General features: G+C 39.1%; 2 pseudogenes; one reads left to right on the forward strand and one right to left on the reverse strand.

The window, feature by feature from the left end:
* Positions 1 to 3695: 3695 nt before the first annotated feature.
* LOC124962357 (cytochrome c-like) lies at positions 3696 to 4142 on the reverse strand (annotated as a pseudogene).
* A 4082-nt stretch (positions 4143 to 8224) lies between these two features.
* On the forward strand, positions 8225 to 13813 carry LOC124962349 (testis-specific Y-encoded-like protein 4; annotated as a pseudogene).
* Positions 13814 to 17533: the final 3720 nt, after the last annotated feature.

The following is a 17533-nucleotide window of genomic DNA, read 5'->3' on the forward strand; positions in this document are numbered from 1 at the left end:
GTCAGTCCATTCACATTAATGTACATCCTAAGGGACAAGAAGAGTTAGAATACACCATGGGAATACACCATCAGACTTTCTTTTAGTCTGTTTCTGTGGTTTCCAGACAGCTGTTTCACGGTTTCAAAAATAAAAGCAGTCCTGAGGAACTATATTTTCAAAGACAAAGGGATGAGGTAGGATGAAGAAAGAGATGACCCGTATTTTAAGTTTCCATTGTGTATTTTTGCTTCTTTCTATTTCTAAACTCTCGAAATCTTAAAATGTTTGTCCTGGGTGGCTTCCTTTCTGTGACATATTCTCAGGGCCACAAAAATAACACAGTCCACCAACTTCTTCACTGCCTCTTCTTTTTTCCATTTACCAAAAAATTTTTAAGATTCATAAAGGTGAAAAAGACCAATTAGCTTTCTACTCAATCTAATTTGTGTTACTATTTCTAGTTCAAATGCTGTCTGTAATGGACCTATCCAAAGTGTGTCCAAGATTGTCAAAAAAGAGAACATTGCTGTTCCAAAATTAGGATTTAAACCTATTGTACTCTGCCCAGCATTCCACACTCCTCAGCAGAGGAAGGAGCTGGTTCTACCAGGGTGAGGTCTGAGGATCTCAAAGATATTCTTCGCTCACAGCCCTTGGTCACCACATGGGGACATTTCAGGAGAGCTGCAAGAGACTAACCTTGGTGTGGCTGATGGGGAAAATGTATTTACTGCCTGTATAATCACAAACACAACTGTTTCATTTGGGAAAATGTCCTAAAGCACACAGATAGCCAACCTGTTTGCTTCAGATGACTTGTTTCAACACATGCCACATACATCAATTTGCAATGCTTTCTGTGTACCACTGACGGAAAGCCACCACAGTCTTCATTTATCCCAAGTCTGATATTTCTTTGATGCCATGAATTAACACAGGTTGAAAACACACGGTTCCAGTCTGTCTCCACACAGCAAGAATTTAGCTAACTCAGGGCAGAGTATCTTCTACATGCTTTTTGTCTTCGAGGAGGTCCATGATCTCCTTTATTGAGGTAACTCCATGTTAACTGTACACACTATTGTCCTTTGAAAAAAAAATGGCCTAGAGAGAAAAACAGGACCACACTCACTAGTGGTAGAAAGCTGTTCTTTGGGGTCAGAAAAGCTGGTTCCAGCTCTGCCACCTACTTGCTAGCTGTATCACCTTATACAGGTAATTTAGACTCTTTGGGCCTCTAATTCCTCCTCTCTAAAATGAGGACAATACTAGTCACACAAAATGGGACTCAAAGGAGTTCATAAATAGTGATGAAAATGACTGATTTATTCAGCACTGACTATATACAGTATTTATAGCGCATAAATACAATATAGCATATATAATGATATTTGCTCCCAGTGCTTTGTGCTACCACTTATTTAATTTTCAAAATAATACTAAGAGATCTATCATAATTATGATTTTACAATGAAGATCCTGACCCATAGTGATAGCTGTACTAGGAGCCATTACTATTAATTACCATAATTTCATTAATATTGTGATTTAAAAACATTAAAGGCTATAAAAGAAACTAAAACCAACAGGAATTTCCTCACTTAAAATATTATAAAAGCAAGATTTATATAGGAAAACACTGAGTAGGGGTAAGATGAATCATTGTTCAGGTTGTTTTCTTCCTCTAGGCTTCTCTCTTCATAAGGACAGGTAGTCAAGAAAACTACTTAGTCTAAATGAGCCTTCTGATCAAAACATCTCTATAAAGATATTATTAGAAGCTAAAATGATTTGCAAGACCCAGAGAAAGGAGAGAAAATGGAGAGAGGAAAGAATAAATGATTTTTTTTCAAATGCCCCAAAATTCAAGGATATGTTTCCAAATTGAAAGAGGCTACTATAATGAACAAGAAAAGACTCATGCCAGGACACATGAATGGTGAAGTTTAGGAACATCGAAAAGATGGTAAGATCCTGAAAACTTCCCAAAGGGAACAAACTAGTGAAGAAAAACTGCTAACATAAAAAGAGATAACAAAAAGCATCAAATTTCCCAAAAGCAATACAGGAAACTAGAAGGCAATAGACAAGCATCTTTGAAATGTTAAAGCTAAGTTATTTCAAATGTAAAATATCACACCCAGACATACTATCAATTGTTGTTAATATTTTATCACATTCAAAGCCTAAAAAATTAGCCTCCTCTGAATGCTGTTTCTCAGGAAACTACTAGAGAAGGTGCTTCACCAAAAAGAGGACGTTTTTGAAGAAGGAAGTCTCAAGGTACAGGAACTTGAAGATGTAGAAGACAAAGGAAATTCTCAGGCTACAGTGAAAGAATGTTCCAGGAGACAACTGTGCAGTATCCCTGGATAGCAAGTCTCTACCTGAGCAAAAGAATTGAAAGCTGTGGGAGAGAACTCTCCAAAGAAGGAAAATGGAATCGGTCGATTGGCTGTGCTTAGTTTTTATTACTTTTAGTTGTATGACAGATATGTTCCAGCATTCAGAAAAAAAGACAGTGATAGACAGAAACTAAGCAAATAGAACTAAAAGGAAGACAATTACTAATTCTAGGAAGAATGAAAAATTTTGCCAAAAAAAGAAATAAAGTATACTATGAGTGAATGAGTAATGAAAGCTGTATAGAATCCAAATTACAATGCCTTCAAATTTACTGAATATTGAGAACTAACTATTGGGCAGATGGGAATGGGGAATAGAAGACCCCCACAATACCAAGTTGACATTGCTAAAATTCGTGAAGCAAGAAACATTATTGTATGTATTATTTAAAATATGGCAAGACCGATAAAATAGTTGAACTTGGCTGCCTCTGGGTAAAAAATTACTGGTAGAGGAAAGGGACCAAGGAGTGGAAATTGGGTAGGGGAAGAGAAAAGTGCTGGGGAGAGATATTGGCCACAATATATGGTTACATTGTGTGTTGTGTGCATGTATGGACATGTAACAACACATCCCATCAGTATGTACAACTGCAATGCACCGATAAGAGAAGGTGGGGAAAATACATTTTAAAAAATGAAACAAAAAATTACTGGTGAGTGATATAAAACTGGCTGCTTAAAGAGATTTAATTTTTCCCTTTTGAGCCTTCCAAAAGAAATCTATGAAAATATATTTTTGTGAGAAGTGTTAAATACTCTCTATTTAATATTACACATAAATCACACTAAAATGCCTTTCCATAAGGATAAGGGATTTGAGATACAGGGAATTCTAATTAAATTGGCATGGTCAACAAAAATATAGACACTGCTTCCTTATCTTCAATCATTGCCTTTAATAGGCTAACAAACACAAATTGAAACACATGTGAATCATGCTTGGTTCTGAGAGAGTGAAGGGATTTCCCCCATATTTAAACATATTCACATAATTCGTTATATAAACAATATAAAATCAGTTTCAAAATGTCATTCACCAATTTTGTGAAATACTAAATATTACTAATTAAGTCCAACCACAACTATAAAAAGGGGAAACAGTGATAGAATTTACTGAAGTGGGAGTATAACCAAAATATTAATTTAACTACAAGTCAATTTTACTTATATCAGGACTGTCCAACAAAAATAATTTTGTCAGTCATTCATGATCTGAATTCTGGTGTATCACATCAGTTAAATTATGGTGCACATAAAAAACTGTCTCATGAGACACTTGTTTGGTAATAAATAAGGTGGTGGCTATTACTCATTAGTAGCTTTTTTGGGGTAAGCTATTAAGTCTGTCCTTCCTCCCTTCTTCTTAATGCCAGCAAAGATCATTTTTGTTCCAGGGATGAACTTTTTGGGATTCTCCAAATACTCCCTCAGTGCATCCTCTCCCCAGGTGATGCCTTTGTTCTTGTTGGCATCTGTGTAATAGAATCCCACAGCCTAACCTGTCTTCTTCCCAAGCAGTCCATGGAGATTTGGCCCAGTCTTGTGTTTGCCTCCCTTTTCCACAGTGTGGCATTGGGCACACTTCTGAACAAAGATCTTCTTGCCTTTCTCAACATCACCCATTTTTAATTCATTCTTTCATCACTAGCGCAAAGAAGGTTCCTGCTCAGAAGCTGGACGTCCCACTCTCTAGCCCATGGACATGGCAGTCTGTGCCAGTGTACCGGTGTTAGTGCAACTGCACTCACTCCATCTCCCCCGAAAATATATATCTTAAAAAACAGAACAAATAATACACCTTGGTGGGGCAAAGAACGTTTTCAGAGTCTGAGAGCTCTTTCCTCATGTGTAACAGGATTCACAAGGTGGACACTGTCTTTGTGGGGTAGATCACCATCAGGGCAATTAAAGAACTGGGAAAAAGGTGACTCTGAATTGGAGGGTTCTATTTTTTCCAAATTAGAAACAGGTGTTGATTCTAAATTAATATTCTTTCTTTCTTCTATACTTTAATGCACTTTTGTCACATACACTTCCAAGTATGCTACGTTTCTGGTAAAATATATATGGCCTCATTTCCATTTGTCTAATGCATTGTGAAATTTGAAAGCTTGTGCATCCCTGTGGAAACTATAGGTTGCAGGTAGATCATGCTGAAGCTAAGCATGCCATTTGGATGCCACCATTGTTTATGGTACCAGAAATTTGCAGCTCCTTAAACTGAAAAGAAGAAAAAAATGCACTATCTTGTCTATAAGGCAAGTATAGACATTGACTGCTTATTCCACAATTCACATGGAATTTATTTTTTAAACATTTCTATTATATTCACAAGAATTCTAGGACTAACACAGCCCAGATCTGGAGTATTGTTTTCCCTTAAGTTCTGGACCCAACTACAGCTTCTGTCCTCTGAAGAGGAAGGGCAAGTCGAGTCCTTCCTACAGTTCCTACTGCTCTCCTCACTCAGCTTTTGCCTTGCCATTACTTTTCACCAGCAGACCAGCTGCTCAGATAACTCCTCTCTACTGACAACCTGGTGGGGACTAATTATTGCAAAAATTACCACATGAGTTAGCTGCTTTTGTTTTGTTGATTGAAAACAAACATGAACATAGAAAGTGCATAAAATATCTTTCCTCTAGATACACACACATGTTCTGTGCAATACACACGTACCTTAGGAACCCTCTGCTTACAAGTGGAGAAACCTAGGTCAATTTTTGTATATTGAGTTTAGCACGTAATGTAGATGATTGAGTTATTTCTAAGATCCGTCCCAGTCCCATGTTCTTGCTGAGAATTGGTTCTTACTTAGACAATGTTCCTTGTTTGTCATAGAGGTTACTTAGTCAATTCAACCAATTTTATTCCCCTCTCCCTTCATGGGAAGACCTTGCTAATAAAATGATAGAAAAATACATTTATTCAACAAGTATTTGTTAAGTCCCTTCTTGTAGACCAGAATATCTAGAAAGCTCTACCCTCATGAAATCTTTGGTTGTAAGATACTGAGAAAAGGAAAGTTGATATCAAAGTAGATTTCTTTTTATAATAATGTGCTGGTCAGGCTGGGCATGGTGGCACACACCTTTAATCCCAGAAGTTCATTAGGCTGACTCAGGCAGATTGTGAGTTAAAAGCCAGCCTCAGCAACAGGGAGGTGCTAAGGAACTCAGTGAGACACTGTTTCTATTTTTTTTTAAAAAAAGGGCTGGCGATGTGGTTCAGTGGTTCAGTGCCCCTAAATTCAATCTCTGGTACTGCCTATCCCCTGCTAAAAAAAAAAAAGAAAGAAAGAAAGAAAAAAAAATGTGCTGGTCAGCAAATTTTGCAAGGTTTTTTTAAAAAAATAAAACGCAGGAAATTTACATTTGATTTTTAAAATGTTTCTTCGTTTGGAAAATTTCAGGTTGGAGATAGGTTTATTTATATGGTTAAAATTTCATGAAAGCATTGTGAAATTCAGTTAGTCAGCAACTCAACTATATTATATATTTCGTTGTGGATCAAACAAATGTAGTGTTTGTATCTAACTTTCTTTACCATGAAGAGGCAGAAATAAAGGGTTATCTTATACTCCAATTCCTATGTTTTAACACAGAAATAGGTTCTATTTAGCTGTAGCCAAATCTCTTTTTTGACATGGGCTTTTTATAATTTCAGTGTTAATATTTGAGATTAATTAATTAATATCAGTTACTGCATGAAGATTATCCACTTATTTCCACATGACAATGTTAATAATAACAACAAAAAAAAAGGACAGTAAATCCAGAGTCAGGACAATCATTCAGATACTGAAAGAGGGGATAGGCAGTATCCAGAAATTCTTGTTGCTGTTTCACTGTAACAGTATCAATATTTCCCCATTCTGCCTCCCTCCATGCTCTCTCCCAGCAAAGGTAACTACCATTTCATTTTCAATTTTTATGAGATCAACATTTTTAGATGCTAGGTAAGAGTGAGATCATGTGGAACTTGTCTTTCTATCTTGGCTTATTTCACTTAACATCATGACCTTCAGTTCTATCCTTATTTTTGCAAATAATAGGATTTCATATTTTTATGGCTGAATAGTACTCCATGGTGTAAATATCCATTTTCTTTATATGCATCAGTTGGTGAATACTTAGCTGGTTTCTATTTGTTGGCTATTGTGAATGGTGCTGCAATGAACATGTGGAGAAGATGTTTCCTTTGAATGTATACTTAATAGTGGAATTGCTGGATCATATGGCATATCTATTTTGGATTTTTTGGGTACCTCCATACTGTTTTCCATAATGGCTGTACTAATTTACTTTACCACTAACAGTATGTAAGTGTTCCCTTTTCTTTATATTCTCTTTGGCACTTACTATCTTTTGTCATTTTGATAACAGCAAGAGCTGGAAAGAGGCGATATCTCATTGTGGTTTTAATTTGCATTTCCTTGTTATTAGTGATGTTGAGAATTTTCATATATGATTAGTCATTTGCATGTCTTTTAGATATATCTATTTAGGTCTACCATATATTTTGCAGTTTTGAATTTTTTCACTATTGATTTATGATCCAATTTATTCTGTCAGATGTATAGTTTTCTAATATTTCAAATGTTTTTTACAGGTGAGCATTTAAAGAAAGGTTAAGAGTCGGAGGGGATATGGTCCACCTGGCCTGGGAGAAAACAGATGTCTATATTGTAAAGCTGCCTATGGGAGCCACATGTCATTCATGTTTAACTGAATAAGTATTTATTAACTGACTAACATTTGCAAGACTCTGGTGAGCTTATCTGTGGATTTAAAAAGTCACAGTTATATTCTTTAGAGAGCTGAATGTCTAATAAGAGGGATAACACAAGAACACAAACAAATTTTCTTCAAAGCACATTATACTAAAAGTCCTAGGAGAGTGTTAAAAATAGGTAATATTATCATAAACAGAGAGATAGGGAAAGGAAAAACAAAGGGGCAGGATAAAATAGGATAAATGTTCCAGGGACAGAGTCACCAAATAAACAAAGTCATAGAGATGTTAAAAAAAAAAATACAAGGCACATTTTTAGACTTGCAAGTGCAGTTGTTTCTTAGTATCTTCTGGGGATTGGTTCCAGGAAGCCCTGCACATAAAATCCACATATACTCAAGTCCCTATGCATTGTATTTGCATATAACCTAAGCACGTCCTCCTGTTAACTTTAAATCATCTCTGATTATCCATAACTAATACAATGTAAATGCTCTTTAAATAGCTGTCATACTGCATTATTTATAGAATAACGATAAGAAAAATGTCTGCATATGTGCAGCACAGATGCAACTTTTTTTGAGTATTTTTAATCTGTGGCTGGTGAATCTGTGGATAAGAACCTGTGGATACAGAAAGCCAACAGCAGACTAATATGGACTGACTGGAGTTTGGGTAGCAGCAGAGGAGCTGGGGAGGGATAAAGCCAGGAAAGGAAGTCATAAAGACTTCCGAATGTAAAATAAGGACCCGTGACTGGAAGAAGCGAGTAGGAATCAGTGACAGGAGCTGTAGTGTGGGACTACAGTTCACTGACTGGATATTAAGTTGGTGACTTACCAACCTCAAATTCCTCCTTTTCTGCTAACAGGCCCAGGATTGTTCCAGAGCCTTACGTTACCTTGACTTTAAATATAAATGTGTGAGGGCTGCAGTGAGTGTGTTCTTATCATGTGCAAGGCCCTTGGTTTGATCTCTGGCACTGGAAAAAAAAAGTAAAATGATATTACCGTGTGTTTGAGTCATGGTACTCCATATACTTAGATAAACTTCTTGACAAATCTGAAATTTCTCATGTATTTCTCTAGCTGTTTACAGTTTATTCTAACCTTTAATGCTTACACTTTAGTCTAACTTGATATCTACATTCAGTAACATCTTTATTGCAAAGTTGGTCTCCCAGTGAAGAGGGATTTTTATTCTCTTGGCTCTCCCTTAATAAGGACAGCAAAATCTCATACTGCATCTTTTACACTGGTCATTAGAAATACAGCTACTCCTATGAGTCAGCTGACTTCTTTATCTTTCTGCAATTGGTCAGATGTTCCCTGTCCCTAAGCCTAGGAGGTACTACATGGAGGAAATGAGATAATGTGTTTTCTGAATGTTGAGTAGCTCTGCTTCCTGTAACATACGGAGATTTTCTTATTGATAATTTCCAAAACATGTTAAAGGGCCTTGTTTGAATTATAAACCTTAAAAACATTACAATCTTTCCTTTAAGAATTACTTCTAGACCCCTTTCAAATTACTTATAATGTGTCTCCCATAAAGTACTTCATATTTAATAGTGTTAACTGACCTCACTCAGCAGCACACTGAGTTCTCTTAAGTGACAATGTGTAATGTAAAGATCAACTTCCATTACAGAATATGATAGAGTAGCTTAGAGTAGAGCAATGCAACCCTTGGCAGGAGCATGGAAAAAGCTGTAGAGATAACATAAAACATCTATTTAAACATATCAGTGATCTACTGAAGCAATCACCAAGGGAATTCAAGATTCTGGAGAAAAAGCCAACCATTGAGGGAATAACTGAGAATACGCAGCTACATTTATCCTGGGTAAGTTTGACAGTTCTGGGTCCTGGAATCTGAGAAATCCCATAAGCAGGTTTGGGGGATTTTGCAGTACTGGAGATAGAAAATTAGAGATTTGAAGGGCTCATATTTGATTTTGAAGGAGTGAGTGAAGCACTAGAGTTGGCATATAGTAGATTCTGCCCAGGATATTTGCTAAGTAGTGAAGCTGCAGGGAGTGAGAAACTATGAAACTGAGAATGAAGTCTCAGAAAAGAAAATCTGTTTCTGACTGAGCAGGAAAAGAATAATAATGAAATTAAGGACTTTGGAAGGTTCCACTCTGGAGAAGCAGTAGAGCCTGACCCTGGGTGAGCAAAGTCTAGCATCTGCTTTTATTTATGTGATCAACCTTCGTTCTGCCTGCCCAGAGAGGAAAGGTAAAACTTCTCTAGAGAAAGATGTGACCTGGAGCCACTATGATTTTTTCATGTATTATGTCCAGAATTTGGTTAAAAAGCTACTTAAGGTAACAAGAGAATGATCATATGACCAGAAATCAAAGGGGGTAAAAACACCTTTATGATTAGTGATTGGACTTAGCCGATGAGGATTTTGAAATAATTATTCTTAATATATTCAATGAAATGGAAAAAGGAAAGAAAAATGTAATACTCAAAAAGGCAAGAACTGAAATTAAGAATCAAAATGTAGATTTAACAATGAGTTATATATACGAGATTCAAGGTGTGAAAAAACTCAGGTCATTGTCAGACATCAATACTGAAGAACAGAGTAAGAAAAAAGGAATGGAAGACACAGAAAAGCATGAAATATACGTGTAGCATAGTGAAAATGTCTAGGAAATGTGAAATTGGAATCTCAGAAGGAGCAGGGAGGGAGAACAAAACAGAAGCAATATTTGAAGAGAGAAATGACTATTCCAAATGATGAAAGGCAAAAGACACAGACCATTAAGCTCTGCAAACTTCAAGAAGGAAACATGAAGAGGTATCAGTATTCCTGGAACATCAGAAGAAAATGTCTTGAAAAAATAAAAACAGCCAGGCAGGGTGGTGCCCACCTATAAACCAGCAATTGGGGAGGCTGAGGCAGAACCTGAGGCCAGCCTGGGCAGGTTAGTGAGACCCTGCCTCAAAATCCAAACTGAGAAGAGCTTGGAATGTGGCTCAGTGGGAAAGGGCTCCTGGGCTCAACTTCCAGTCCCAAGAAAAAAATGTCTGGAAAGCAACCAGAGAAAACCTTTACCTTCAAATGAGAGATTGGTTGACAATTTCTCAACAGAAATAACAAAACAAGAAATAATAGTATGATGTAACTAAGAGTGCTGAAAGATAATAACTGCTGTTCTAGACCTGTGACCCCCAAAGTCCCGAAAAATAAAGTTAAATGAAGACTTTTCAGGAAAACAAAAACTGACTCTGAGATAAATTGTTGTCAGTAGTCCTGCAGTTCAAGAAATACAGGAGTTCTTCAAAGAAAAAGAAAATAACCACAAGATGAAAACATCAGACATCAAAAAAGTCTTGACAATGAAGAGAACCGAGAAGTATTTTATATGAATACAATTGAATATTGACTTACAGAATGAGATGATGATGGTGGTGGTGTTGGTGATATGTCTTATAGAGTTTAAACTCTATGAAGAATTAAATGCATATAAAAATAAAGCAGAAGGGGATAAATGGAATTTAAAAGACATTAGGTCTTAGCATTACCTGGAAAGCATTAAAGATAATAATTTAGTTTGGGTTGTAATAAATCAAGAACATGAATTCCAATCTCTAGGATAGTCAAAGAAGAGTTAAAAAGTGAATAACTAACAAATTAAAGATAAAGCATAATAATAAAACTGATTAATATAAAAGTGAACAAAAAAGAAGAACATAACACAGGTGGGTCATATAGAAGAAACAGAAAGGGAAGATATTTAATCCAGCAATGTCAGTAATTATTTTAATGTTACATTGACTAAATATTTCAAGTAGAAGATCAGGAAACAAACAACAATCTAATTATATTCCAATTATGAGAGATATATTTAAATATAAGAGCATATGTTGAAAGCAAAGTACTGAAAAACAGCAGTTTTAAGTTATACTAATATCAGATGAATAGACTTTACTACAAGAAGCGAGAGGTAAAGAGAGACATCTTCTACAAAGGACAGTCCACAGGAAATATTAAAACTCTAAATCTGTGTGCACTCAAACGGGCTAAAAATAGACACATCAGAAATGAATAGGACTTCTACCAAAACGAGCGGCCCGGAGGTGGACAACAAGCTCCCTCTCGCCCCAACAACCACTCTGGGCCAGGCCCCAGGAGTTCCCGCCCTAAATCAGCGCCTGGGACTCCGCGAGGGAACCGAGCCGGCACAGGCGATGGCGGAAACGGTGAGGGCAGTTTGGAGGCCACTGCGGAGGGAGGTGTACTCTGAGTCCGAGTCGCCTGGAACCTCAGCCTGCAGTCCCCGGAGGGGGACTCCAAGATGCTCTGCCTCCTTCGAAGGCCCGGGAGCATCCTCTGTCTCTGTGGGAGCTGAGAACAGCCAGAAAAATGTCTGTCAGCTCGGAGAGCCGCGTAGCCCTGCGAAGCAGAAGCTCTGGAAGGCTGTGGCAGGGCCCAGGGTTCTCAGGGGCAGCCTGGGGCGAAGGCCAAGGAAGTGGGGAATAAGAAATGCGCCATCTCGGCAGCAGCGGAAAAGGAAGGAGTAGCAGAGGCGGTGATACAGGAAAAGAAGGTGGTACAGAAGGAAAAAAAGGCAGCTGGTGGAGGGAAGAGGAGGGCCGACCCAAGGCCCCGAAGATCAGTAACCGCATGGACTTGCTGGAGGCCATTGACCAAGAGCTGTCAAATGTAAATGCCCAGGCTGACAGGGCCTTCCCCTGCTAGAGCGCAAATTTGGTCGAATGCAAGGCTCCATATGCAGCGCAGTAGTTTCATTATGCAAAATATTCCAGGTTTCTGGGTCACCGCTTTTCGTAACCACCCTCAGCTGTCACCTATGATCAGTGGTCAAGACGAAGATATAATGAGGCACATGATCAATTTGGAGGTGGAGGAACTTGAACACCTGAGAGCAGGCTGCAAATTCAAGTTCATCTTTCAGAGCAACCCATACTTCTGAAATGAAGGGCTCGTCAAGGAGTAAAGGCACAGATCCTCTGGACCGAGTTGTGTCTCTTTCCACTCCAATTCCCTGGCACTGGGCCAAGACCCCCAGGCCCTTCTCCACAGGAACTGGAAAGGGAACACTATCCCCAGTTTCTTCAACCTGTTCTCAGACCACAGCCTTCTAGAATTTGATAGAATTGCTGAGATTATCAAAGGGGAACTGTGGTCCAGTCCCCTACAATACTACCTGATGGGTGAAGGACCCTGAAGAGAAATTCGAGGTCCATCACGACAGCCTGTGCAGAGCCCCAGGTCCTTCCAGTTCCAGTCTGGCTAACTTCTGCCCTGTGAAAAGCTCCTGCACAAGTTTCCTTACCATGGTCTATTCTTGGTCAGCAGCATGTGCCTTCTGTCTGCCTTTTCATTGTACTGAATTAGTTTGTCCTTCAGTTCTAGGTTTTCAACAATTTATAGATGGTTGCTTACACGCCTATGCTATTCTTCTGGCCCTTCAAGCTGTTCTGCATTGTGTGAACATGTTTCAAGTGTGTGGCCTTCTGCTTCTATGCCACGCTCATCATGTTGTAGATATGTACTTCCTTCTTTGCATGGCTTGGGTTCTGTCTGTTACATGGTCTTCTCCCAGGACTTTAAGTGGTTCTCTCTCACAAGGAAGCTTGACACTTCTTTACCAATAACAAGCCTCACTTTATGCTCGTGCTCCTAATATCCATGTACTATGTCTTCTTGAGTTTCACCACTGCAAGATGAAACTGAAATCCCAACCCAGCCATCAACCCAAACTGGACATTCCCGGCTACCACTTACTGGATCCCCGCTGCTTTCCTGGGCCTTTGCTATCTAACCTGCTGGTTATCTGGTAGAACAAACAAGTGGCTGGTTGGTAACTGCTAGACACAAATGAAGTAACCTAAGAGGAATGGTCTTCTTGTACTTTTGGTTATTGTGCATTGCCATCAGCTACTGGTGAGTATGAAGACCTGTGCTGACGGGCACTACTTGCTCTCTGCTGGTGAAGCTCTGCACAGGTCACCATGCCTCATCATGAGCTATCTATGGACCTAAGCTCCTAAGCAACACATAACAACCCCCATACTCACCATGATTACCCACAAACCCAATTAGTTGTCAGGCAAGTTGAGCAGTGATGTGGTAGTGCCCAAAGCATGGTGGAATGGTCCTTTCTGGGCCCTAGCCAATAAACCACCATTAATACAGGTGCCTTTGTAGACTACCCCTCTTTCTCCTCCACACCTCCTCTGGACATGGTGAAGCTGCCAGGGCGAGGGCACTGAGGAAGGGGTTTTTCTGGAATGTGGGTCCTGTTATGCCTCTCACTCTTCCCCCATCTCTCCTTTTCTGCTCCCTCCCTCTCTGAAGCAGTTACCACTCAGAGACCGAAAACAAACTGGCAGAGTAGGCTTTTTGGTTGTGTCCAGAAAGAGAAAGATTTGTAAAACAGACTTCAGATCTCTGCCCTTATTTCTTGACCTCACTTTTGGCAAGGTCTCAAAGTCCTAAAGGGAGACCTGCAGGGTAACTGCTTATTTGGGCAGAGTGTTCTCTGTGAGGCTAACTGACATCCCCACCCTTTTCCTCCTATCTATTCTACCAAATTCTGTGCGTTTCTTGAACTTTAGTTTGAGCAGTGGGAGGAGAGAGAAAAGGGCTTTAGTGATGGGTTGAAGACAGACAGTGCTGGTTGTGTGCCTAGCAACTAGAATTTGCTTTACCTCTCTTTTTTTTTTTTTACAGATGACAGTTCTCTTTTGGGCCTTGGACTGTTTAAGAAATGATTTGAAAATAGCATTTTGTGGGTCACCTCCCTCTACACTGATTTGTTCCTGCCATTATAGTCCATAGGATCTGTTGCACTGCCATGTCCTCTGGTCCTCACTTCACTTCTTAGTGTCAGCACTTCCGTCCCTGCTCTGTCCTTCCAAATGAGGGAGTAGGCTGTAGTCTACATTGTGGGAGATCCCAAGCTTTCTCTGGGAATAAGGAGCTGTGTGGAGTCTGCATTTCCAGGACAAGTTCCAGCACAGTGACGTGATGGTATTAGGAGGCAGGAGCCACAGGGAGGTGATTAGATCACGAGGACAGAGCCCTCATGAATTGGATTAGTTCTGTTAAAGAGATCATGGGGAGTTGCCTTTCCCTCCCACTATGTAAGGACACAGTGAGAAGGTGCCATCTATGAACCAGAAGGTGGGCCCTCACAAGACACTGAATTGGCTGGCACCTTGATTGTGGATGTCCCAACTACCAGAACTGTAAGAAATACATAAATTTCTGTTGTTTGTAAGCCACCCAGTGTGTGCTATTTTGCTATCCAGTCTTCCAATCTTCCCACTTCTCCATCATTCCAGCCCCGCAACAGCGCTCCTGTCACAAAGCACACTAGGAGGGTAGGGCTGGTGTTTAAGAACTGGCACACAGTTCATTTAGTTAATTTACATGTAGATCCAATATCTATGTAGAACCTAAGTTCACAGAGCTTGAGAGTAACAAATCATCTGCTATATTTAATATTTCCCTTCTCTCAATAATTAAATTTTGGTTACTGAGGCAGCTTCTCTACCTGATGCTATCCTTTTCTGAGTCTCTTCTCTTCAAATGAATTCTTTTCCAGGAACTTCCTCAGTTATTTACATAAAGGAACCTCTGTTGGACCTACCACACCCTTGCCCTTGAACCCTCAGCCCTCCAGGGGAGGACACAACTAGGTCAAGTTAGGAACCTCTCTCACATTAGCATCCTGCAAGGGCTGGTTCATGGATCATCTGAGAGGAATTGAATGAGTTTGCTACTCACCAATGACAAGGTTCCAGCTTTATATTTACAGAATTAGATCATCCTTTTGGAGCATTCCTTCAGAAGTGGTAAGAAGTAGACAGTGGCATGGGCATAAACGGAATGAAATGGATTTGAGAGATATTTAGGATAGCATTGGTAGGCCTTGGGGTTCAACTGGAGTGAGGGGTAAGGAAGAGAAATCCAGGTCAACATGCAGTTTTCTGGGTTGAGAAATAGGGTACATCTTGGTGCCATTCACATAGAAAGGGAACATGGGAGCAGAAACATCCCTTTTTAGACAAGTTGAATGCAAGTTCTTGAAGAACGTAATTGTGAAACTGAATATATATATAGCTTAGGAGAGAAATACAACTGGAGTAATAGATTTGTGAGTGATCAGCATTTAGATGGAATCAACATTATGTGAATATATATGATCACCCAAAAGAAAAGCTAGGTACTATGCAAAGAGAAGCTGCCCACAGATGGAACCCTAAAAGATAGAAAAATTTAATATACTGAAAGTAAAAGAGGGACCAAGATTAAGTATTCTGAACTAGTCAACCAGGGAGTTAGCAGGAAAAATGGGAAGCTATGTCACATTTTCTGAGAAAATGTGATCCTTGATCTCCTATGGCAGTGGTTTCAAAATGTGAGGTCAAACGCTGGCAACATCAGCCTCATCTGGTAACTTGTCAGAAATGCAAATTCTTGGGCTTTGCCTCAGCTCCACTCAGTCAGAAAGTCTGGGGTTGGGGCTCAGCAATCTGAATGTTAACAAGTCTTCTGGATGATTCTGAGATGCATGCTGAAGTTTGAGAACACTTGTTCCGTCGCATGGTTCTCAACTCTGGTTACACATGGAAGCTGAGTGTGTGTGTGTGTGTGTGTGTATAGTTGGGTCAGGGGAAGCAATGCTGGCATCAACATTTAAATAAATAAGTAACCAAAAATTTAAAAATGTTCCAAACATGCAACCAAAATTAAGAACCTTCATTTTGATGGCAAGATTTCCTCACGGTGTATTATTAGCAAAATGACAGGACTTCACATTACTAAAAAATAAAAATAGGTTTAAAGCTACTACCTGGTAAGGGGGCTGGGATTGTGGCTCAGTGGTAGAGTGCTTGCCTAGCATGTGTGAGGAGCTGGGTTTGATTCTCAGCACCATGTATAAATAAATGAATAAAATAAAGGTCTATTAACATCAAAAGAGATACTACCTGGTATGATCTTAATTTATCCAAGATTCTTATTGCAACCTAATCCCATTGTGGTGGTATTAAGATATGAGATAGTTTAGGTAGTGACTGAATCATGAGGGTGGAACCTTCATGAATGGGATTGGTGCCCTTAGCTCCCTGACCTTTTTCCATGTGAGGGCACAGAAAGAGGAGCCATCTGTGAAGCAAGAGTGGGCCTTTATCAGACCCAGAATCTATTGGTGGCTTGATCATGGATTTCTCAGACATTAGAACTGTAAGAAATAAATTTCTATTACTTATAAATGACCCAGTATTTTGTTTTAGAGACTACAGTGGACTAATACACTTCCTAAATTTGGTGAAATTATGTGTGCCTCCTCAACATTCTCTTAAAGAAAAGAGCTTGAAAGTTGTCACTATCATTCTCACCAGAATAAAGCTGAACAACCCTTCTTAGATCCTTCAGAAAACTGAAGATGCAGGGCAATCCACTGCCTCAAAAACTGGAGAGAGAGTTATATTGCACAGAGGATTACATTTTATTAGAAATAGAAGTCACTGAGCTGAGTGCTGTAGCACATGCCTGTAATCCCAGTGACTGGGAAGGCTGAGGGAGGAGGATCACAAGTTCAAAGCCAGCCTCAGCAACTTAGTGAGGCCCTAAGCAACTAAAAGGGGCTGGGCATATAGCTCAGTGGTTAAGGACCCCGGTATCAAAAAAAAAAAAAAAAAAAAAAGAATTAGAAGTCATTGAAATAACTAGTTACAGAAAGATTCTGACTTATGATGTTCATCTTAGGAATGTTTGACTTTATCATGATGTAAAAGCAATACGCGTTCAGCAGAAACCAGTTTTTTCAGTTCTTATTATTTTTAGTGCCACATATTAATTGTATACATTAATGGGATTCAGTGTAATATTACCATTCATGTATGCAGCATGCATTGACCATATCCTACTAATCACTATTCTACTTTCAGGTTGGCTTTTATTTTTTTTAGTTTCTATATACAAAAGAGAACATATAGCTGTTGTCTTTTTGCAAGATGTCCTCCAAATTCATCCATTTTGCTGAAAATAACAGGGTCTGGATGAATAATACTCCACTGTGTATACATACCATATGTTCTTTACTGGTTCATCTGTGGATGGGCACTTAGTCTGATTCCATATCTTAGCTATTGTGAATAGTGCCACAGTGAACATGGGCATGCAGGTATTCCTTCTGCATGATGATTTCATGTCCTTTGGATATATATTCTCAGGTTCTCAGGAGTGGGACAGCTAGATCATAGGGTAGTTCTATTTTTTAGTTTTTTTTGTTTTGTTTTGTTTTTTAGGAATCTCCATACTGTTCACCACAGTGGCTCTACTAACTTAAATGCCTGTCAAGAATGTGTAAGAGTTCCCTTATTTTTACAGCCTTATCAGCGTGTTATTTTTTGTTC

This window comes from Sciurus carolinensis, chromosome 12 (assembly GCF_902686445.1).
Source record: "Sciurus carolinensis chromosome 12, mSciCar1.2, whole genome shotgun sequence".
Classification (NCBI taxonomy): Eukaryota; Metazoa; Chordata; class Mammalia; order Rodentia; family Sciuridae; genus Sciurus; species Sciurus carolinensis.